This window comes from Heptranchias perlo, chromosome 3 (genome assembly GCF_035084215.1).
Source record: "Heptranchias perlo isolate sHepPer1 chromosome 3, sHepPer1.hap1, whole genome shotgun sequence".
Taxonomy (NCBI): domain Eukaryota; kingdom Metazoa; phylum Chordata; class Chondrichthyes; order Hexanchiformes; family Hexanchidae; genus Heptranchias; species Heptranchias perlo.
Genome location: NC_090327.1, coordinates 49,203,466 through 49,227,855, shown reverse-complemented (window position 1 = coordinate 49,227,855; position 24,390 = coordinate 49,203,466). Strand labels below are relative to the sequence as shown.

Genomic DNA, 24,390 nt, shown 5'->3' with positions numbered 1-24,390 from the left:
TCTGAAGTGAAGTCTTCTTCCTTTAGAATACATGCAGCAGTTATCATAAAAACAGAAAATACTGGAGAAGCTCAGCAAGTCAGGCAACATCAGTGGAGAAAGAAAGATAATTAACGATTCAGGTCAAAACTCTGTTTCTTTCTCCACAGATGCCGCCTGACTTACTGAGCTTCTCCAGCATTTTCTGCTTTTATTTCAGATTTCCAGCATCCGCAGTATTTTGCTTTTGATTTAGTTATTTCAGTTATCCAGGCTTCAGTCTCAAACTCAAGTGTAGTTTATCCAATGTTGTCTCAGTTTATTAAAAGGTATCTGGAACATCAGACTTTTTCATAAGGCTTTTATTCACCAGAGGTAACTGAATGTGGTTCTTTATAAGCATGTGTATTTGATCTTCAGGCAGCCATATGAAGTTACATCGAAACCTCAGCATCGAAACAGGCAATTTGGCCCAACTGGTCTATGCTGGTGTTTATGCTCCACACGAGCCTCCTCCCTCCCTACTTCATCTAACCCTATCAACATATCCTTCTATTCCTTTTTCCTTCATGTGCTTATCTAGTTTCTCCTATTTGCCTCAACTACTCCTTGTGATAGCGCGTGCCACATTCTTAACACTCTTTGGGTAAAGAAGTTTCTCCTGAATTCCCTATTGGATTTATTAGTGACTTTTATATTTGTGACCTCTGGTTTTGGGCTCCCCCACAAGTGAAAACATTTTGTCTACATCTACCTTATCAAACCCTATCATTATCTTAAAGACCTCTATCAGGTCACCCCTGAGCCTTCTCTTTTTTTGAGAAAAGAGCCCCAGCCTTTTCTGATGTCTAGTTGATTTATGTAAAAATAGTGAAATAACGTCTGAGAAGAGAAAGGTAGAATACATTGATTCAAATACAATCAACATCATTCATTCATGATCCATTTTTCTGATGATTATTTTTTCTTAATGTATCTCAATGCTAAAGTAAAACTTATCTGCCCTAAACTGCAGGAATGGGGTGTTTTTTTAATAGCCTATTTAGAATTCATATGAAATATATAAAGTTTTCATAAAAGTGATAAAATTGACTTAGCAAAATTGAGTTGAAATGTTACAAAGCAATTTATAATGGTAAATGATGGCAGAAAAGCATGACCAAAAATTGAGACAAGAAGTTGTACGGTTTGTGGACAGGAAGTGCATAGCAGGCTGAAACAATGGGCAGTCTGATGAATGGTCCGCACCTGGAACATAAGAACATAAGAAATAGGAGCAGGAATAGGCCATACGGCCCCGCGAGCCTGCTCTGCCATTCAATGAGATCATGGCTGATCTTGACCTAACCCTGGAGGTCACCACTGACCAGAAGCTTAACTGGACCAGCCACATAAATACTGTGGCTACAAGAGCAGGTCAAAGGCTGGGTATTCTGCAGCGAGTGACTCACCTCCTGACTCCCCAAAGCCTTTCCACCATCTACAAGGCACAAGTCAGGAGAATGATGGAAAACTCTCCACTTGCCTGGATGAGTGCAGCTGCAACACTTGACAGTCGACACCATCCAGGACAAAGCAGCCCGCTTGATTGGCACCCTGTCCACCACCTTAAACGTTCACTCCCTCTACCACGGCACACCTTGGCTGCAGTGTGTACCATCTACAAGATGCACTGCAGCAACTCGCCAAGACTTCTTCGACAGCACCTCCCAAACCTCTACCACCTAGAAGGACAAAGGCAGCAGGTGTGTGGGAACACCATCACCTGCACGTTCCCCTCCAAGTCACACACCATCCTGACTTGGAAATATATCGCCGTTCCTTCATCGTCACTGGGTCAAAATCCTGGAACTCCCTACTTAACAGCACTGTGGGAGAACTTTCACCACACAGACTGCAGCGGTTCAAGTAGTCGGCTCACCAGCACCTTCTCGAGGGCAATTAGGGATGGGCAATAAATGCTGGCCTTGCCAGCGATGCCCACATCCTATGAATGAATTTAAAAAAACTCCACTTTCCCGCCTGATCCCCATATCCCTTGATTCCCCTAGAGTCCAAAAATCTATCTATCACGGCCTTGAATATACTCGACGACTCAGCATCCACAGCCCTCTCGGGTAGAGAATTCCAAAGATTCACAACCCTCTGAGTGAAGAAATACCTCCTCATCTCAGTCTTAAATGGCCGACCCCTTATTCTGAGACTATGCCCCCTAGTTCTAGACTCTCTAGTCAGGGGAAACAACCTCTCAGCATCTACCCTGTCAAGTTCCCTTAACATATCACAGATGCTGCCTGACCTGCGGAGTGTTTTTGTTTCATTATGTGATAGTGTCTGGTGGTAACAACCTCTCACCAGAAAGAGCCAGTGGGCTACAGCAACACGTAGCAAATCCTCCCTACCTTCAGATTGTCAGAGAGGGTGGTGCTCGAGCCTCCCTGTAGATTCCCATGTAAAATGATTTCTGAGTCTAATCTATCTATCTTTCGGTTCAGTTCCAAAAGGCTCTAATATTTTACATCATTTTGTTTTCAGACAAAGGCCATCAGAAGTCTTAACACCTCTTTTGTTTCCTATGGGGATTGTGTGTGAAGTTCTCATTAATAAGCAAAGACAAGTCAGATGTTTAAAATAATCTGTTGCCTTTTGTCACTGTGTAACAGAGAGTGTTCCACCAGCGATTTTCAAAGGACAATCCATTCGGATCGTGGCAGCTTCAAAGCAGTTTATCTCGAGAGTCTGTAAAGTTGCCCATTTCCTTACATATATCAAGATCAGAGGCTTGACTTATCTTTCTCCCGAGATCTGTAGATTGACAGTATAATCTCGTCTTCAGTTTCTGATTGGCATAGTGGCCTTGCCGTCAGATTTTAGACCAAGCACTTAAAGGTAAACGGAGCTTCCTGCTTCTTGAGGCAAAGCTTTACTGTAAACAGCATGGGATGACATATTCTTCAAAATTAAGGGGAACAGGAGATTGCTGAACTCTGTTAAAATAGACCTCATTCTGTTGATAAAGGTTTCATCTACATAGGTCTCTGATAAAGATGAAGAGCGAAGCATGCTTCCCTGAGGGATCACCCCCATGCATCTGATCACGATCTGATGATTGCATCCTTTGAGGAATTCATGTATCCAGTTTTTGGTTCAGTCTCTGATCTTTTCTGAGTTCACTTATTACAGCTGGGATGCTACAGTTGGCCTCAAGAACCCTGGATTAGGGAGGGGGAGAAATCCCACTTTTGAATACAGCCTCGTGAGCCCTGCTGGAAAGTGCATGCTGTGGCCTTTGGTAAGGCAAGGATTGGGGTCAGCTGTGATGCCCACCATGATTAACCACCCTGCCAACACACACTGCCTAGGCTTACTCAGAGTTATTTAGGTTAGTTACCAGAGGGCTGCTAGCACCTGTGAAACCGTAACTCAAGCAGCGGAGAGGAGAAAATTGGGGGAGGCAAATAAAGACAAAACAAAAAAACACAATCTATTTGTGTGCCTTGTTAATGGTCTAGCCAGTTTTACTTACATTAATTCATATCAGCATCATTTTAAATAATTATGCTTTGAAGCCATTGTTCCCCCTCCATGCACACAGACCAGAACTGCAAACAGGATTTGATGTAGCAATTTTTTTTTACAACAAAGCTGTTAGCGTCAAAGCTAAAATTAAACATAGACTTAATTTTCAGCTGTTTTTAGATAACAAAGTAAGAATGATTGAAAAAAAAATCTAGTAGCTTATCTACTGATATAAGAGCCACCGGTAAGCATTTTCTTTAACCGTTTGCTTCCAGGAAGCACCGGCTGAATTTTGATAGAAGATAATTTAGCCTTGTATACAGTGATTTATGCATGTACTTTGAGCCTTTGCAATGCAGTCCCCAGTGTTTCAAGCATTGCTGAGGATCATTAATGAAACTACCAACGTCCACACTTCTTTGCACCGGTTAATAGGCCATAAGCAAAAGCTCATTGAGCTCACTGAGGTTTCATAGCCTAAGTGAATAATCTTCAGTACTCTGTAAGGGATCAGTCGCTGACTGATGGTTGAACAACAGACACATGGCAGACCACTGTTTAAATGCCTCTGGCATGTATAAAATACAGCACAGTTTTGGTCTACATAGCAGAGGACAAAAGATAAGAAGTCACATTTACTGGCAAAGGACCTTTATACTGATGACACTTTGCTGGCTTTATTAGGAATATCAAATGTCGGTGAACTGTGTTGCGCAGAGTAATTGGTGCATGCTCGGAATTAAATGGGCGACCGATGGGTGATGTTTATGTGGAGAGGGCTGACATTCTTTGAATGCTAGAATTAACAGCACATGCCTCGGTTCTAATCCACACAGCAGATGTGAAAGAGAGCTGCCTGGCATTATAGTACAAATGCAGATGCAATTTCTTTTCAGCCTTGCACACTAATTTGAGATGAGTACTATCAATAACATTTTCTGTATTTGTAGGTAGCACTACAGGTATATCTGGTGACAGGCACTGTAAACTGCTCTTGTTTCAATAGCACATTTGCAAGTAGAGACAGGATTGTGATTTGTCCTTTATTTTGTGTAGTAAGATGGGTTTTGGCATCAACTTAACCATTGCCTCTGAAGCCATTTTAGGGCTGAAAAAATACCCATTTATCTGCCTCCATTACTACTTTCTATCAAAGATAGATCGCCCACAATATCTAAATTCATTTCTCTTGATTGCATCAGCATTCAGTTCATAAGTACTCAAAAGATTTTGTGTGTGAAATTGGTTCATTTTGACTACAGTCTTGCTTTAATGTTGCTGCCTGAATATAATATAATCTATTAAAATATTTGAAGAACTAAATCCATGAAGTGGAATCCAACCCATAACCCTTATTTCTCTCATTTGTCAAATTGATGCAATAAAATCAGTGAAGTGGAATATGAGTCATAGCAGATCATTTTCTGGTTCCAGACATTGAGGTGTGGATTTTCCTCTGTCTCCTTCCCCAACTCAGGCAGGATAGCGCCAGAAACAGTGGGAAAATCAGGTAGGGTGGCCTGCCACTACCTCCCTGCTCCAACACATTTTCCTCCCCCTGCCCTAGCAGGGAAGGCTGATGGCCACCTCTTCACTGCCTCCACCGCATATAAATGCTAGCAAGGAGGCAGGACCCGGCGACCTGTTGAGGCCTAAGCAAAAAAAAGAATAGAAGGCTGATATTTGGGGCTCGTCTACCCCCTTTAAATGGTCCCCTACTCTTCAGGAGCCGGCATTTTCCTTCCCTGGCAGTGGTGGGAATCCTGCCAGGACCCCTGACCTAGGAAAATAGATCACAGTCATGGTAGGGTCAAGGTGGCATACAGAAGTAATGCTGTGGTGGGTTGATGAAAATCCTTGCCAATAATTGGATATTTTTCAACAGCTTTTTAAAAAGCTACTTCTTGGCAATTGACTGCTGAAATCTAATCTCTTAGTTTTAATTTATAAAGCATATGTGATCTCAAATTAATTAATAATTAAGGACATTCAAAATGCTGTTGTATACTAGGAGGGATGAACTTTGATGGGCTGAGTGGCCTTATCAGATAAGACAGTGGTATGTGTAATTGTGTTCTATAGAACAAATATCCAATCAATAAAGGCCCTCGAATGTTAGACTGATACATTTACCAAGGCAGCAGCTGATGCATCAATTTTCCAGTCAGTCCTTCAGCGTCATTGGATTTCCTAGTAAGTCAATTACTGGAACAAAAGTGAAACAAGAAGAGAGAAAGTGAAATATAAACTAAAAATAACAGGAAGAAAATGAAATGAAAATCACATATAACAAGGAAAATAAACATATTAATTAGAAAGAAATGCAAAAAAAGAGCCACCATCAATGGGAGAACTATGTATCTTAGATTTCTGTTCATTTGATACATACAAAAGCATGCAATGAAACTAGGTCAGCCTGTTCTTTCTGCAGACCTGTATGATGTGCTATAGCATAGACTATATTCCACGCATTTAATCTCCTGAGGGAAAGTTCTACAAAATCCTTCCATTCATTTCTGCCCAGGTTGCTTTTCAAACACGATGGGCTGAGTTTTCAACTTCAGAGCGGAGGAGGGAGGTGAGGGTGGGCGTAAAACAGGTGATATCGGAACAGCCACCTGTTGTACACCCCACCCGATTTTCCCACCTGACAAGGTGTGTAATGGCCGGATGATCCAATATCACCAGTTTTATGCCCCCACTCAAATTGAAAGTTCCTGGATATTTCCCGGTTTCCAGCTGCACCAGAATCAATGCATTCCTTGGAGTATTTGATTTTCTTTCTTCGTACTTGCCTTTATATCCTTGAGTCCCATCCCTATTAAAATATTTATCAAGCTTTTTTAAATGAATTAGTTGACACAGCTTTAACTGATTTTGCTGAGAATCTGCTCCATGTATGCCCTTTTCGGTGCATACTCTCTTTTTTTGCCTAATGTCAGCCTTGGCTCAGTGCTAGCACTCCAATCCAGAATTCTTGAGCACATAATCTAGGCTGACATGTTAGTGCACTCTTGAGAGTGTGATACACGGTTGGAGGTGCAGTGTTTCAGATGAGATGTTAAACCAAGACTCCGTCTTTCCTCTCAGGTGTATGTATGAGCTCGATGGCACTGATCGAAGAAGAGCAGGCGACTTCTTCTGATGTCTTTGATATTTATCCATCAACCAACCACAGCACTGGTCATTTATCTCATTGCTGTGGGACCTTGTTATATGCAAATACGACAGTGACTGCACTTTAAAATTAATTCATTGGCTGTGAAATGCTTTGGGACATCCTGACATCATGAAAGACCTATAAAAGTACAACTCTTTCTTTAATGCTAAGTCTTCCTTGAGGCTTATTAATTTCGTATGTGTGTTTTCCAGTTCTATGCTCATAATCTAAATTAAATAGTCTGTCTTATCTGTACCTCGCAGCATTTTGAAAACCTGCATCAAGTCTCTCCTCAACCGTCTTTTCTCTGTTATAGGCAAGTTCAGTTTGGTGAATGCTTCTTCATAACTTAGAGCACTAAGTCTTGAATTCATCCTTGTTACCCTTCTTTTGAGCTCTCTTTAGTACACCAATGTTCTTTTGAAGGAAAGGTGCCCCATAAATTGCACATTTGTTCCAATATGAACTTCTCAATGATCTATACCTAGTTAGATTGCACTGCAGCAACTCGCCAAGGCTTCTTCGACAGCACCTCCCAAACCCGTGACCTCTACCACCTAGAAGAACAAGGGCAGCAGGCACATGGGAACAACACCATCTGCAAGTCACACACTATCCTGACTTGGAAATATGTTGCCGTTCCTTCATCGTCGCTGGGTCAAAATCCTGGAACTCTCGACCTAACAGCACTGTGGGAGAACCTTCACCACACAGACTGCAGCGGTTCAAGAAGGCGGCTCACCACCACCTTCTCAAGGGCAGTTAGGGACGGGCAATAAATGCTGGCCTTGCCAGTGATGCCCACATCCCATGAATGAATGGATATAAAAAAAAAGCCAAGAGCAGGTGAGGCTGCCCAAATATTTACTTCTGCTCCTGCTGATAAAACGGTTCCCTCAATGACTTAATAAAAACATGAAAAACCATTAGCCGAGGATAATTTTTTTAATAGCTCAAAAGTATAAAATATTGAAAAAAAATTAAATCAATATTTTTCTTTCCTTGAGGCTCATTCCGCAAGGTTTTTTATTTATATGTAAATGGATCAAAAATTTATAATCAGTCTAATATTTGATTGGCTCAAATAACGACCTTCCTATTATATTACCAACCATGATTTTTGCCCTGTGAACTCCTCTTTTTGAGGTGGAATGACTCTTTGCCAATATTTTCATGTATGATACCTTTAAAAGATGTGACTCCACAAACACATGCAAGATAGAAGACCTTTTATTTATATGGATACTTTACTGATGTTATGGGTTCTTTTGCCAAAATCTCAAATTAGTCCAATCTTCCCGAATGAATAATTAGACCAATATGAATAATTTATTTAACACACGTGTCATATATTGACAACATGCACCTACAGCGCAATGAAGTACTGCCAGAGCAAAATTCTGAACTGCGTTTATCCCAAGCCAAACAAGCTCTGAAGATTTGACCCTACCCTCACAGGTTACAAAGTACAAATGAGGGAGGCCATTTGGCCCATCTAGCTCATCCTCCAGTCACCGCATCTAACTGCCTCTTGACTGATTCAGACGCCGGGGATTTCCTCCTGCTCCACTGTTGTAACTTCAGTGAACGTTTGGCAGAACGTTTATACATTTAATTGGGGTTACTGCTGAAGTTACGTCAGCAGAGTGAGAGAGGTCCCAAGGAAATTCCCAGCGAGAGTTTTTACCTCCACTACCCTACCCGAAGACTTAGATTAAACGGAAGTCACCCTTCCAGGCCAATTCACACACATCTTCAAAATGTTCTTCCACAGAAATTATTTCTTTCTCTCACTCCCCTTCACCTATATACAGACCTGGAAAACACCAGTGATACATGAAGTTGACACACTCTTTATCCCTCTTCCATCTCACACCGACTAGAAATAATAGATCAACTTACTCATATTATTCTATGTCTCCACTTCTCTTCCTTTTGCCTTACATTGGGGGTAATTTTAACCCCAAAGAATGGGTGGAAGGTTAAAATAAGAGTTTTTTGAAGTGCAACTGCAACCCAGCTCCAATGCGCCCAATTCTGGGTTTAACCCAGGATGCGCATGCGTCCAAAATCCGGAAGTTCCAGACCCGCTTAATGCCAGCGGGCAGATTGTTAAAGGGGCAATTTACCTCATTGGAATAGTTGAGGTACTTCAATTTTTGTGGATTCTAAGTCTGAAATGAATTTAACCTCACCTGCACAGGTTTCCCATGGCTTCTCAATCTCGCCATGAAAAGGGGGTGAGATTCATGCATAAGTTGATTTGGCCCTTTGGACCTGTGATTGACACACCTCAATAAAAGCTCAAGTGTTGCAACTGGTCTCTCAGTTCTCTCAGGCAAACGTTTGGCTTTGTTGAGACTCAGAGTTCTTTATTGAGACAGCTTTAGGAAGACTTTGCAGCCTCTCAAACGGACAAAGATGGGGGTGGGGGGGGGGTCGGAATGGATGTATTCCAGAGGACATCTAAGGAGGAGGAAAATGAACATCCACGGCAGCCACGTCTTGCTGTGTTGGGACCTGGTGGTACATAAGATAGAGGTGCAAAACAAGGACTTGGAGAACAGCAGAGAGGGAACCAACAGAGGGGCCGACAGGAAGCACTACCCACGTGAGAGAGTATTCAGGCAGAGGCTGAACTTCCTGGACCTCTCTGAGGAGCAGTGTCTATATAGGGTCAGATTGAGTCGGCAGGTGGTCGCAGACACCTGCAGCTCTTTGAGGAAGAGCTGCTCCCGACTGGACCTGGTGGCAATGCATTGCCCGTGGCAGTAAAAATAAGCATTGCCCTCAATTTCTTCACCTCTGGGTCCATCCAGGGCGCCACTGGTGACATTTCTAGAGTGTCTCATTCGTCTGCACATAAGTGTATAAGGCAGGTGACGGATGGGTTGTTTGCCAGGGCATCCGATTACGTGAACATCCCCTGCGAAGAGATCAGCCAGAATGTACAAGCAGTGGGTTTTAGCTCTCTGGCTGGCTTCCCACAAGGTGGGAAGGTGCAATCGATCGCGTACACAATCCGAGGACCACCACATCAGCCAGGAGTCTTCATAAACCAAAAGGGCTATCGCTCCATCAATGCACAGCTGGTGTGCGACCACAGGAAGAGAATTCCGCAGGTGTGCACCAAATTCCCTGGCAGCTGTCATGATTCCTTCATACCTCTTCCAGACAGGAGACAGACTAAATGGTTGGCTCGTTAGAGACAAGGGATTCCCCCCTGCAGATGTGGCTCATGACACCTGCAAGGAACCCCACCAACGAGGGACAACTGCGATACAACCAGAGCCACATGACCACCAGGTGTGTCAATGAGCAATCCATAGGCATGTTGAAGATTCGCTTCAGGTGCTTGGATAGGTCTAAAAGAGCCCTTCAGCACTCACCAGCGAGAGAGTCCAGAATAATTGTGTGCTGCGTCTTGCAGAACATAACACAGCAGAGAGGGTTACAGGTGGAAGAGGACAAAGGCACTCATCAAGCATCCTCTGCTGGCAGCAACATTGAAGAGGAGGAGGAGGAAAATGAAAATGGGACACCCATCGCCAGACCATCCACGTTCATTGCTGCCTGTGATGCCAGGGGTGCCCTCATATCTCATGTTCTCATAATGAGAGTTCCAAAATAAAGAAATTGAGATATTGAGGCTGCCTACTCTTGTGCATACCCTTGGTGAACTACAAGTGCTTTAACTTACGCTTTCTACCGCTTCGATGTAGTGCATCCCCTGTGGCTTCGGCAGAAGTAGTGGAAGGCTGCTCAGATCACAGTGATGCCTTGTAAGGCCAAGGATAAGGCCTGTTGTCCTGTTTAAGGCGGCAGACATGGTGGCATCCAAAGCCTGCACAGCCGTGGTCATGGCCTGCATAGGCTCATTTGAGAGCCGTGCTTGAAGGTCAGTGGAGGCTGCCACTCCATTACAGACATTCTCGCACTTACCTGCGACATTAATCCACTACTGTTGGAATTGGACTGCTCCATTCTCTCTGCTATTGTGGAGCGTGTGTCTGGAACATTTTCCATTACCTCGCAATGGTACAACTGTACCTCAATCATTCTCCTTCTCAACAATGGTCCCCAGGGTTCAGTGTTTGTGTCCAGCAGAGCAGAGCTTGGAGAGGAGTGCGCCCCCCGATGCGGACTCTCCGCAGTTGCCCCTGCCACCAGCGTCTGCTCGCGCTCACTTGTGAATTGTGAATCACCAGCTGAAAACCCAACTATCTGGCTAACAGGACCCAGCGAAGTGCCAATATCTGTGCTGGTGCATGATTGTATGTCTTGTGATGGTGCACCCTCAGAAGGAATGATGTCCTCTGAGGAGTCGATGTCTTCCATCTTGTCTAATTCTTCTCGAGCGCGTGAAGGCCCTGGAAGACAACTGAAAGCAATATGAATTATTCATCGGCAAAGTGACAATCTTACCAATCACCACACTCAGATTTGTCAGAGTTCAGTGATTGATGAAATAAAGTTATCGTGTGTGAAAGATGTTAAAGTTCTGTCTCCAGGCATCTGTGGGTTCCGAGTCTCTCCACCTTCAATGGACTGGGATGCAACTGTCCCACTTATCTCCATGACCTCCTCCTCCACATCTGTGAGCTGGACTATTTGTAGTGGTCCACCTCCAGCCCTCACCCTCTCCCTTGCATTTTGCGCTCTCTTCTACAAGAGGAGAAAGAACTGATGTGTGAGTGAGTGAAGGTGCCGCATTCACCTGGTGGATGCATTGCTTTGGGTGAGGCTGTCTACGAAACAGTCACCCTCTGATGCATCTATCAGACAGATGCATCACATTGCAAGAGGATTGGGACGGGTGGCAGTGGTGAATGCATCAATGGGGAGTTGAGGAAGTACATAGAAAGTGAAGGATGGTTGATGCTGAAACTTAAGTGGGTGTGAGGAGTGATGTGATGTAGTAGGCGTGCCAACACAGAGTGAGAGGGGGTTGTTGCACAACACAGGATGTGCGTGAATCAACAAATGTACTCACTTTTCCTGACCTGGTTAGGTCATTAAAACACTTCCTGCACCGCAGCCAAGACCTGGGTACCATTCTCCTGCTGCTGACCTCTTCTGCCATCTCCAGCCGCGCCTTCTTGGTGGCAGAACCACGTTTCTTCCTCCGATCACTTGGAAAGATGACCTCCCTCCTGTTTCTCACAGTCCCCAGCAGTACTTCAAGTGACGCATCCATGAACCTGGGTGCTGCCTTTCCTCTATGTCCATCCATCACTTCACTTCCTCCTTTCGCCTCCAAAATCTATTTTTGAATTGGCCCCTTAAATAGTAGACTTCAGATCACATCATGCCGGTGCACTGTACATCCGCTGCACAGCTTGGAGACGCGAAACCCGGAAGTAACATTAAGTGCCTTCAATTTAGTTGTGATCTCAGATTTCGACCCGCTCACTGTATTTCTGGGTTTCCCATGCGATTACCTACCCACTCGCTGAGTTCCCGGCTCCAGGTAAAAATCATGCTCATTGTGTTCGTAAACTATTTGAGTGTGGGAAGTATTGCACTAAGCCTGTTGTATCCTTTTCCGATCTGCACGCAGAGGAACTTGCAGTCGGGATTACTCTTCAGCAATCAAGAACATGGGTCCATGGATTATTTTATCCCCTCCCTAGCCCAATGGTACTGATGCCAAATGTAGCAAGCCCACTGTTGTCTGATTGAGGTCAGTTAACTTAGCGTAGGCAGGGATCAAACCTAGATGTTTCTAGACTATATGCCTTAGTAACACATCACACAGCAAATTTACACATCAAGCAATTGGGGAGCATATTGTCATTTTAGTAGCTTTTAGAATCTTAGAAAGTTACGGCACAGAAGGAGGCCATTCAGCCATCGTGACCATGCCGACCGAAAAAGAGCCAACCAGCTTAATCCGACTTTCCAGCACTTGGTCCGTAGCCCTATAGGTTACTGCACTTCAAGTGCACATCCAAGTACTTTTTAAATGAGCTGAGGGGTTTCTGCTTCTACCACCCTTTCAGGCAGTGAGTTCCAGACCCCCATCACCCTCTGGGTGAAAAGAATTCTCTGCTCCTGTCTAATCCTTCTACCAATTACTTTAAATCTATGCCCCCTGGTCACTGACCCCTCTGCTAAGGGAAATAGGTCCTCCCTTCCACCCTATCTAGTCGTATCAGAATATTTAAATACCTCAATTAAATCTCCCCTCAGCCTCCTTTGTTCCAAAGAAAACAACCCCAGCCTATCCAATCTTTTCTCACAGCTAAAATTCTCCAGCCCTGGCAACATCCTCATAAATCTCCTCTGTACCCTCTCCAGCTCAATCACGTCTTTCCTGTAATGTGGTGACTAAAACTGTACGCAGTACTCAAAGCTGTGGCCTAACCATTGTTTTATACAGTTGTAGCATAACCTCCCTGCTCTTATATTCTATGCCTCGGCTAATATAGGAAAGTATCCCATATGCCTTTTCAGCCACTTTATCTAGCTGTCCTGCTACCTTCAGAGATCTGTGGACATGCACTCCAAGGTCCCTTTGTTCCTCTACACCTCTCAGTATCCTCCCATTTATTGCATGCTTGTTTGCCCTCCCCAAATACATTACCTCACACTTCTCAGGATTGAATTCCATTTGCCACTTTTCTGTCCACCTGACCAGAAAATTGATATCTTCCTGCAGTCTACAGCTTTTCTCTTCACTATCAACCACACAGCCAATTTTTGTATCATCTGCAAAATTCTCGATCAAGCCTCCCACATTCATGTCCAAATCATTAACATATACCGCAAAAAGCAAGGGACCTAATACTGAGGCTTGCGGAACCCCACTGGAAACAGCCTTCCAGTTGCAAAAACACCCGTCAACCATTACCCTTTGCTTCCTGCCACTGAACCAATTTTGGATCCAACCAGCGACTTTCCCTTGGATCCCATGGACTTTTACTTTTTTGACCAGTCTGCCATGTGGGACCTTGTCAAAAGCCTTGCTAAAATCCGTGTACACTATATCAAATTCACTACCCTCATCGACCCTCCTTGTTACCTCCTCAAAAAATTTATGCTGTCCCTCAGAATCAATTCCAATAATTGACTGGCCTATAATTACTCGGTCTATCTCTTTCTCCCTTTTTAAACAATGGTACAACATTAGCAATCCTCCAATCCTCTGGCACCACACCTGTAGCCAGGGAGGATTGGAAAATGATGGTCAGAACCTCCGCTATTTCCTCCCTTGCTTCTCTTAACAGCCTGGGATACATTTCATCCGGGCCTGGTGATTTATCTACTTTCAAAGATGCTGAACTCTTAATACTTCCTCTCTCACTATGTTTATCCCATCCAATATTTCACACTCCTCCTCCTTAATTATAATCTCTACATCGTCCCTCTCTTTCGTGAAGACAGACGCAAAGTATTCATTAAGAACCATACCCGCATCTTCCAACTCCACACATAGGTTACCTTTTTGGTCCCTAATAAGCCCTACTCTTTCCTTAGTTATCCTCTTGCTCTTTATGTATTTATAAAACATTTTTGGGTTTTCCTAAATTTTACTTGCTAGTATTTTTTGATGCCCGCTCTGCTTTCCTAATTTCCTTTTTAATTTCGCCCCTGCACTTTCTATACTCGTCTCGGCTTTCTGCAGCATTGAGCTCTTGGATCTGACATAAGCTTCCCTTTTTTGCCTCATTTTATCCTGTATGCTCCTTGTCATCCAGGGGGTTCTAGATTTGGCAGTCCCACCCTTTTTTTTGTGGGAACATGTTTACTCTAAACCCCTTGAATCACCCCCTTGAATGCCTCCCACTGCTCTGACACTAATTTACCTTCAAGTAGCTGTTTCCAGTCCACTTTTGCTAAATCACTTCTCAGCTTAGTAAAATTGGCCTTTCCCCAATTTAGAACTTTTTCTACTGTTCTATCTCTGTTCTTTTTCATAACTATGCTAAATTAAACTGTATTATGATCACTACCACCAAAATGTCTCCGACTGATACTCCTTCCACCTGCCTGGCTTCATTCCCTAAATCTAAATCCAGAACTGCCCCCCTCTTGTTGGGCTTGCTACATACTAGCTAAAAAGGTTCTTCTGAATGCAATTTAAGAATTCTGTGCCCTCTATACCTTTTGCACTGATTGTATCCCAGTTAATATTAGGGTAGTTGAAATCCCCTATATTACTGCTCTATTGTTTTTGCACTTCTCAGAAATTTGGGTACATATTTGCTCTTCTATCTCCCTCTGACTGGGGTCTATAGTACACTCCCAGCAGTGTGACTGCCCCTTTTTTGTTCTTTAGCTCAACCCATATGGCCTCATTTGATGGTCCTTCTAACAGTGATTCAGTGAGAGGAAATATTAAGGGGATTAGCATCTTTGAATGTAGAAAAATCACCAGGGCCAGATGAAATGTATCCCAGGCTCTTAAAAGAAGCAAGGGAGGAAATAGCGGAGGTTCTGACCATCATTTTCCAATCCTCACTGGATACAGGCGTGGTGCCGGAGGATTGGAGGACTGCTAACATTGTATCATTGTTTAAAAAGGGAGCGAGGGATAGACCGAGTACATACAGGCCAGTCAGTCTAACCTCGGTGGTGGGCAAATTATTGGAATCAATTTTGAGGGAAAGGATAAACCATCACTTAGAAAGGCATGGGTTAATCAAGGACAGTCAGCATGGATTTGTTAAGGGAAGGTCGTGTCTGACTAACTTGATTGAATTTTTTGAGGAGGTAACAAGGAGGGTCAATGAGGGTAGTGCATTTGATGTAGTGTACATGGATTTTAGCAAGGCTTTTGGCAAGGTCCCACATGGCAGACTGGTCAAAAAATTACAAGCCCATGGGATCCAATGGAGAGTGGCAAGTTGGAATCAAAATTGGCTTAGTGACAGGAAGCAAAGGGTAATGATCAATGTTTTTGAGAATGAAAGGCTGTTTCTAGTGGGGTACCGCAGGGCTCAGTACTAGGTCCCTTGCTTTTTGTGATATATATTAATGATTTAGACTTGAATGTAGGGGCATGATTAAGAAGTTTGCAGATGATACAAAAATTGGCCATGTGGTTGATAATGAGGAGGAAAGCTGTAGACTGCAGGAAGATATCAATTTTCTGGTCAGGTGGGCAGAAAAATGGCAAATGGAATTCAATCCAGAGAAGTGTGAGGTAATGCATTTGGAGAGGGTAAACAAGGCAAGAAAGTACACAATAAATGGGAGGATACTGAAAGGTGTCGAGGAAGGGAGGGACCTTGGAGTGCATGTCCACAGATCCCTGAAGGTAGCAGGACAGGTAGATAGGGTGGTTAAGAAGGCATATGGAATACTTTACTTTATTAGCCGAGGCATAGAATATAAGAGCAGGGAGGTTATGCTGGAACTGTATAAAACACTGGTTAGGCTTGAGTACACAGCTTGAGTACTGTGTACAGTTCTGGTCACCACATTACAGGAAGGATGTAATTGCACTAGAGAGGGTACAGAGGAGATTTATGAGGATGTTGCCAGGACTGGAGAATTTTAACTATGAGGAAAGATTGGATAGGCTGGGTTTGTTCTCTTTGGAACAGAGGAGGCTGAGGGGTGATTTAATTGAGGTGTATAAAATTATGAGGGGCCTAGATAGAGTGGATAGGAAGGACCTATTTCCCTTAGCAGAGAGATCAATAACCAGGGGGCATAGATTTAAAGTAAGTGTTCGAAGTATTAGAGGGGAGCTGAGGAAAAATGTTTTCACCCAAAAGGGTGGTAGAGGTAGAAACCCCTCAGCTCATTTAAAAAGTACCTGGATGTGTACCTGAAGTGCTGTGACCTATAAGGCCATGGACCACATACTGGAAAGTGGGATTAAACTGGGTGGCTCATTTTCGACTGGCGTGGACATGATGAGCTGAATGGCCTCCTTCTGTGCCGTAAATTTTCTATGATTTCTATGTTTCTATATCATCCCTCCTCACAGCCGTAATTGTTTCTTTAACCAATATTGCCAACCCCCACCCCCCCCCGCATTTATATCTCCCTCTCTATCTCGTCTGAAAACCCTGTAACTAGGAATGTTTAGCTGCCATTCCTGCCCCTTTTTAAGCCTGTTTATGTAATAGCTAAGATATCGTACTTCCGTGTGGTTATCTGTGCCCTTAGCTCATCTGTCTTATTCACTATACTCCTTGCATTGAGGTATATACCATTAAGCACTGCCAAACTCCTTTGTTGTCGAGTTTCTAACCTTTGTTTCCTCAGCCTTCCAAACTCATTTACTAATTTTCTGCCTTCCATTTCCAGCTCTGCTTCTCACCTTTCTGAATCTACACTCAGGTTCCCATCCCCCTGCCAAGCTAGTTTAAACCCTCCCCAACAGCACTAGCAAACCTCCCCGCGAGGATATTGGTCCTGGCAACTTCTTATTGAGGTGCAACTCGTCCGGCTTGTACAGGTCCCAATGCCCCAGGAATCTAAAGCCCTCGCTCCTGCACCATCTCTCCAGCGACGCCTTCATCTTCTCTATCCTCCTATTTCTATACTCGCTAGCACGTGGCACCGGGAGTAATCTGGAGATTACTACCTTTGAGGTCCTACTTATTAATATCTCTCCTAACTCTTTAAAATCTGCCTGCAGGACCTCATCCCTCTATCTATATCGTTGGTACCAATATGCACCACAATCTCTGGCTGTTCACTCTCCTCCTCCAGAATGTTCTGCAGCTGCTCGGTAACATTCTTGACCCTGGCACCGGGGAGGCAACATACCATCCTGGAATCTCATCTGCAGCCACAGAAATGCCTATCTGTTCCCCTAACTATAGAATCCCCTATCACTAACGCTGTCCTGACCCTTCTCCTCACTCCCTGTACAGCTGAGCCACGCATGTTGTTTTGGACTTGGCTCTGGCTGCACTCCCCAGAGGAACCTTCTCCCCCACCAGAATTCAGAACTGATTACTGGTTAGAGAGCGAGATGTCCTCAGGGGACTCCTATACTACTTGCCTGGTCCTTCTTGTCTGTCTGGCGGTCACCCAGTTTCTCTCTGCCTGCACTCTCTTAAGCTGTGGTGACCACCTCCTGAAACATGCTATCCACGAAACTCTCAGCTGCGCGGATGCACTGCAGTGACGCCAGCTGCTGCTCAAACTCATTATGAAGCTGGGATTCAAAATGCATTGTCAGAAAAGGATTTTATTGGACATAATATCTAATAGGAGGGGACTGTATTTGGTGAACAGTGTAGACGGAAACTACTTGCATTGTTTTTAAATAATTACATCCACTAATTCAATAATGGATCCATTTCAGTGCTTAAAACATTAACCAGATTCTACAGTTGCTAGAAACCAGCAGTTTGTTCATTAGAATGTATAAATTATTTATATGTGTCTGAGGAAATGTTCTTTTCAACTGAATGTTCTCATTGAAATGGTGTTTGGTAACTGACATGTACTGTAATACTTCTGATTCCTTTGGAACAACTACTACTGTGAAGCTCAGGCACAAGCAATTCAAAGTGTCTTCAGATGTCACTGATATTTTCAGAGATGACGACCTTTTCATCCGGTGACCACCTTATGATCAGCATCGATTATCCTAAATAATTTGAGTTTCAACCACTTGGGTAGGATAGAGTCTACCAGTCGTTTTTATACATTCACTGGTCTCTCATTTGCAAAATTATTTCAGGGATGGGAACTGCAGCTAATTTTCTATTCAGTCCCCAGGACGTCTCACTTAATGTTCTGAAATAGCAAAATGTAATAATTTGTCACTGCGCTGTCTAGATCCCTATCAGTATGACTCTTTGGCACTGAAAATGTAAATATACTTTACAATCAGCAGTTCAAGAAAGAGTGTGCATATGTTACTGCTTGTTAGTGTTAATGGCTGCATGCCAGCAACCATACCAATTTATTTATATTCTTATTAATATTCAAACTGCCCAAAAATGTATATGCAAACCTACAAAACTCAGAAAAGCTGACAAACAGCTTCAAAACAGCTGACACAGCCCCCAAAAGAATAACAAATAAAAAATAACGTACAACTGAAAACATCCTTGAATAAAGGCCTATGACCAGGGCCACAGCTTCAAGGTTACTGAGTAAGTTGAATATCCTTTTCAGAATTTTTATTAGTGTTTGGGAATCACATTCTGCGGGATTGATTTTAAGCTCCCCTCCCCGCCGGTTGGGAATGATGCATAGGAGGGGTTAAATTTGTCCGGGTCTACTTACCAGCCGGGGCTGCACTGTTCCTGCCCGGCAACATTTTATCTTCACTGACTTTGAAGTAGACCGAGAGTCCCACTACATGCAGGCGGGGGCCTAATTTAAACCTAATAGTCATGGTCCGATGATGCTGTTGGTGCCGTGATGGCAGCTTAACTTTGGCATTCAGGAGAGGCCAACACAGGGCCATCCCCAACAGCTGAAGTAGAGCAGGAGTTGCGAACCGGCCAGAAGAGGCCTAGGTAAGTTTTTAAAAATGTTACTTTGATGTGGAATCCTTGTGGCCAGGAAGAGCAGGAGTGCTCCCCACTGGGATCCGCAAGGAGTCCTTGGGCCTCCCAGCCCTGTCCCTGACCGGCATCGGCTCAGCACCGCCCCCCAGGAACCGTTCTCTTGGGTCCTCGGCAGCATCTGGCTCCCACCCCAATTCCCACTCCCACCTACCGACCCTGCATCATTCCCACCGGCTTCGGGCGGGAGACTGATTTACAAAATTTAAATGAGGCTCGGCCGTTAAAATCGGTCGGGCTTCACTTCCTTCATGAATTCTGGGTGCGGAACCCGCTTTGGTTCCCCCACGCACTGATCCCAGCTCAAGTTAAAATCGATCCCTGCAATTCAGGCTGCTTTCTGTGAAAAATGAATCTCTCACGTATGACATATAAAAGTCTTATCCATCAGCACCAACGGCGAGCCAGACCATCATGGCAGTACCCAGCCAGCAGACGTTTTTGACCCTGGTATTCCAAAAATCTCTCATAATTGGAGGGTTGCAGTTTACCCATGAAGCTTTAGAACAGCTCTGTTTGGTGCTGCAGCAAGATTTTCAGCTAAGGTCAACAGCACGGACAGAGAAAGACACCATGGCTCTGAACTACAGGGTCATTTCCAGGGTGCCACTGGAATCTTCTGCTAGATCAGCCAATTCGCTGTCCATTACATGCTTCAGACAAGTGACAAATGCCCTCTTGCCAGGGTGGCTCAGTTTATAGTTTGACAATGGTTCCAGACAGATGAACGAGAGGGCCATTAACTTCTATGGTACTTCAGGATTACCCAGGGTTTTGGGGTCATCGATTGCACTCATGGAAATGCGCACCCCAAATGTGAACTCCATAATTACGTGAATCAAAAGGGTTTTCATTCCCTGAGCACGCAGTTAATGTGTGATGATGGGAACAAATTCCTGCATTTAATGTACATTATGCTGGGAATTGTTACAGCACTTTTGTACTTTGGCAGACTCGCGTCCCTGCTTTATTTCAACATCAAGGTCAAGTACCAGGGTGGCTGCTGAGTGACCAGGAATAGCGACTTATCTCATGGCTGAAGACACCACTGTGTAGGACCACCACTGCTGTAGAGAAGCACTACAGGTCAGCACACATTCAAACCAGATTTCACATTGAGCGAACCATTGGGATGCTGCAAGGTAGGTTCAAGTGCCAAGATAAATCATGCAGTGCCTGTATTGTGCACCAAGCACAGTTTCTCGAATTATAATAGCATGCTGTATCCCTCACAATTTTGCTCTCCAGCAAGGCATGCTGTTAGAAATCCCAGAGGATGCTGGAGAGTTGATGCAGCAAACCAGGACCATGAGGTAGAGAGCTGATGGCAACCTGGTTCTGCAAAATACAAAACTACTGTGAAGGCTTCTGCAGGGAATTGACAGAACGCTTCTCTGGGGTGTTATCTTCAAGGAAAACAGCCTCATTGGGATGCACCCTAGCTATTCTGCTGGTACTGGGAACAGGAAACTGGCTACCAGTAATCAGCAGAACAGACCTTATGGACATAGTGCAATCTTTAAATCCCTGAGAGAGACTAAACTGGATATTCTGTAGGTCATTTGAGATGCTGTCCCTGGCTACTTCAGAAAGTGGTAGTTATCGATCTCCCAAGCCCTGCATTACTTCATTCAGCACCTCTACACTGGAATGACTAACTTGCCTGGAGGTCTCGGCATGTGGGGAATTGTATGCAGATGTTCCTGAAACTGTCACTCTCTCCATGCTGGAATGCAATCCCAAATGTTGGTGCATAGCATAGCAGTGGACTCTAATTGTAATCCCAGGCTGTTATATCTAATAAACACTCAAGTTGGCATGGTAATGTAATGGCTGCTTTTATTTCAGACTCTCTGGAACATTCTTTCTAGATATAGCATTTATATGTAAGTGGAGACCCTGGAGTGTAATTTCTACAGTGTGATTGCTCTCAGTTATACAATATGCAAGTACCATACATATCACTTTTCTCCCTCAGAATTTCAAGGTGAGAACAACTAGCTCCAAGAATGAGCCTGGTTAACAGCTGAAAAACATTAAGAAATTCAGCAACTACGTCATACAATAAGGTGAGGAAAAAAATAAACCATAGCACTCTCCTGGTAATATGCAGAAAAGATGGGTTATGTCAACACTAGAATCAGAATGAAAACCATTACACTCACAACTATCTACAAGTCCAAATGATTTGGAGGTTTCCTTGATCTCTGAGGATATCTTCGAGTAGGTTCGACAATGGGTGACCTGGGTCTAAAAACAGGAGCAATACATTTCAACACTGACGTGTTGCACAACTTTCTTCAGAGACAGTCCTGGAAAGTGCATACCAGAATAAGAAGCACGAATAACGTCTTTGGAGGTAGTTACATAAGGGAATAGGCAAAATATCTGAAGCTTTCTGAGGAGCTGTAATGGCTGGTTCCTTAGGTGGAATAGGCATTGGTCACATGCAATGTTATCATTTGGTAATACCACATCAAAGGTAGTAGATTGATGCACTTCTTGTAATTGATCCTTATGACTATTCCACAGCAAACCATCTACCGAAACTAAAAACAAAACAGCTCCAATCTGCTGTTCAATAACACCAACAGTCCATTCTTTCACATTCTCACTGTAAGTATCTTCAGAGTGACTGCACAGTGCCTCCACATTTTGTTTGAGCTCTGCTAGCATCCTTCGTTTCATGGTAGGTCTCCTGAGATCGTTAACCACAGGCTGTGTAGGCGGGAACTGATATTTGCTAAGCCTCTGCTCAGCAACATCAGGCTCCACTTTGACTTTTGTTGGCTACCTCAGCCCCTCTGCTGCTGAAACCCTCGTCCATGCCATTGTCACCTCAAGACTCAACTATTCCGATGCTTTCCTGGCCTACCTCCAATCCTTCACACTCCATAAACTTCAGCTATCCTCACCAGGTCCAGTTCACCCATCACCTCTGTCCTTACTGAGTTACATTGGCTCCTGGTCCCCCAACACTTCCAATTTAAAATTCTGATCCTCATGTTTAAATCCCTTCAAGGCCTCATCCCTCGCTATTTCTGCAACCTCCTCCAGCCCTACAAACCCCCTTCCTCCTCCTACCCATCCCTCCAACTCTGGCCTTTGTGCATCCCTCCACCACTGGTGGCTCTGCCTAAATCCCTCCACCTCTCCACCTCCTCCTCCTTAAAAGCCACCACTTTGACCAAGCTTTTGGTTACCTCTCCTACTATCACCTTCTTTGAATCGACTTCCATTATTGTCTAATTACACTTCTGTGAAGCGCCTTGGACGGTTCTCTATGTTAAAGGAGCTATATGAATTTAAGTTGTTACCCATGCTGCATTTGATGGTTTCTTTCCAGCTACTCCTAGAATGACATCTTTCTTTTGGTGTATTTCTGATAAAAGAACTTCCACATGTCACTCTGCTTTCTATTTTCCTCCTTTTGCAGGTGCTATTCCTTTGTCCATTCAAATAACCTCGGCTCTTTAAGAAACAGTTCTTTAAATTCTCCCATTGCGGCCTTGCTTGACCTCCTCCTCAAGTTTTCTAGAAACCCCCACCCCCAGCCATTTCTGTCTTATTGCTGGCAGGACTCACATCTTTGTCCCACCCAGCACTGTGGGATTTTTGACTGGGTCAGTGTTACTGAATGTTAGTGAATGGAAATCCTGCCATGTTGGCAGTGGAGTAGGAATGCAGGAATTCCAGGCCCAGTTTTATACTTTTTACTCAAATAGTTTTGTTCTATAAAAACAATAATAGGGTTTCCTGAATGGCACAGTGTAGGATGATGTAGTAATGAGTCATTAGGATCAGGAAGGGTCCAGGTTATATTCCTAGTCTATGCCGAGTGGGTTAACATCAGTTAGAGCAGAGTTGGGGATGTTACAATGGCCCTTTACATAACCAGTCTACAAAGTGCTTCCACTTCTGATCTACATCCATAGACCTTCTGCTGGATGTGTGTGTATGGATCTTAGATGAGAACAGAATTGTGATGTCCTAAAACTTCACTCCCGCACAGTGGCCAGGTTCACACATGAAGAATATTACTTGGCTAAGGTACTGAAGGACGGCTGGCACCTGAGGAACTGTGGCACACCATGAGTCAGTACCTTCAGGAGTGGAGAAGTATAGGGAAATTATTTCAATAATCTTTATCCATATTTCATGAAGCCTTTACAGATACACCTTCTGTAGGCACTTTTAATTTTCCTATTCAAAGTTTACAAAGGAGATAATGGAAAGGTCACATTTAATCAATCAATAGTTAACAACTACTGTTACTTCTATTTGTGGCATGTACATTTTTAGCTTTTTTTTGATGCACATGAGATTTGTATATCATCAGAGTAATTCACAATGACAGTATAATCGTAAAAAAAATGACTTTGTTCAAGGGTAATTTTCTTTTTTCTGACACTCAGATGAAATCTAAAAGTCAGATTTTTTGCCAGATGAATTCCCTCATATATAATATTAGGAACACTTTCTGATTAAAAGTAATCAAAATGGCCATTAATCTTGGAACTTTGTATCAGTGAACAACATAACTTTCTCTTTTTAAGATTCATTGTAAGTATATAGCCAATTCTATAGAAGCACCATATAAAATTGCAATAAAATGGCAGATAATTACACAAGTGATTTTGAAAACTAGAACCATGTCAGTATAGTATCTAGCGTTTGCATATTTTAGGAAGGTCTTTAATGCAAGAGGAGCAGTTAAAGCCCTTAACAGATTCCTGAATTCACTGGTAGTGACCTAAAATCAAATTCCCTACCTTGATGGCTCAGTTGTGTTGGCCTGAATCATATAAACCAGGAACATTGTAGATTTGGTCCCTGATCTATGTTAAGTTATCTACTCTCAGTCAGGACAGCAATAGGGACATAGTAGTTGGTCTTAACTCCCTTGGAATAGGATGGGGAAAGTTCTACATGATACTCGCTCCTGATCACTATCCAGTGACTTATCCTGGAAAGTGTGTGTGTGTGTGAGAGAGTGTGTGTGTGGACATTGAGTGAGAACAGGATTGGTCTCAGCTGTAAAGCAACTCCCCCTAGGATTGACTAGCGTATCAGTAGTCAATGTTGAGGTTCTGAGGTTAACATATGAAGAATGGCTACTAGGTGAGGTACCAGATGGCGTCCAGCAACAGTGGAACTGTATGTTAACAAAATTCAGCACCTTCAAGAGATGATGGGAGAGAATGGTGGAGGGGTGTGCAAAAAAAGAAAATTATATTAACAAAG

At 43.6% G+C, this 24,390-nt stretch overlaps 1 protein-coding gene across 7 annotated transcripts in view; it reads left to right on the top strand.

Moving 5' to 3' along the window:
- LOC137313599 (RNA-binding Raly-like protein) overlaps nucleotides 1-24,390 on the top strand; it is a 669,041-nt gene that overhangs the window by 146,690 nt on the left and 497,961 nt on the right. Inside the window, exon 1 of one of the 7 annotated variants that reach the window (XM_067979541.1) lies at nucleotides 21,133-21,215. The exons of the other annotated variants lie outside the window; for them this stretch is intronic. The gene's annotated coding sequence lies outside the window, so the exon portion shown is untranslated. Of the gene's footprint in view, nucleotides 1-21,132; nucleotides 21,216-24,390 lie in introns of those variants that run through there. 7 annotated transcript variants of the gene reach the window in all.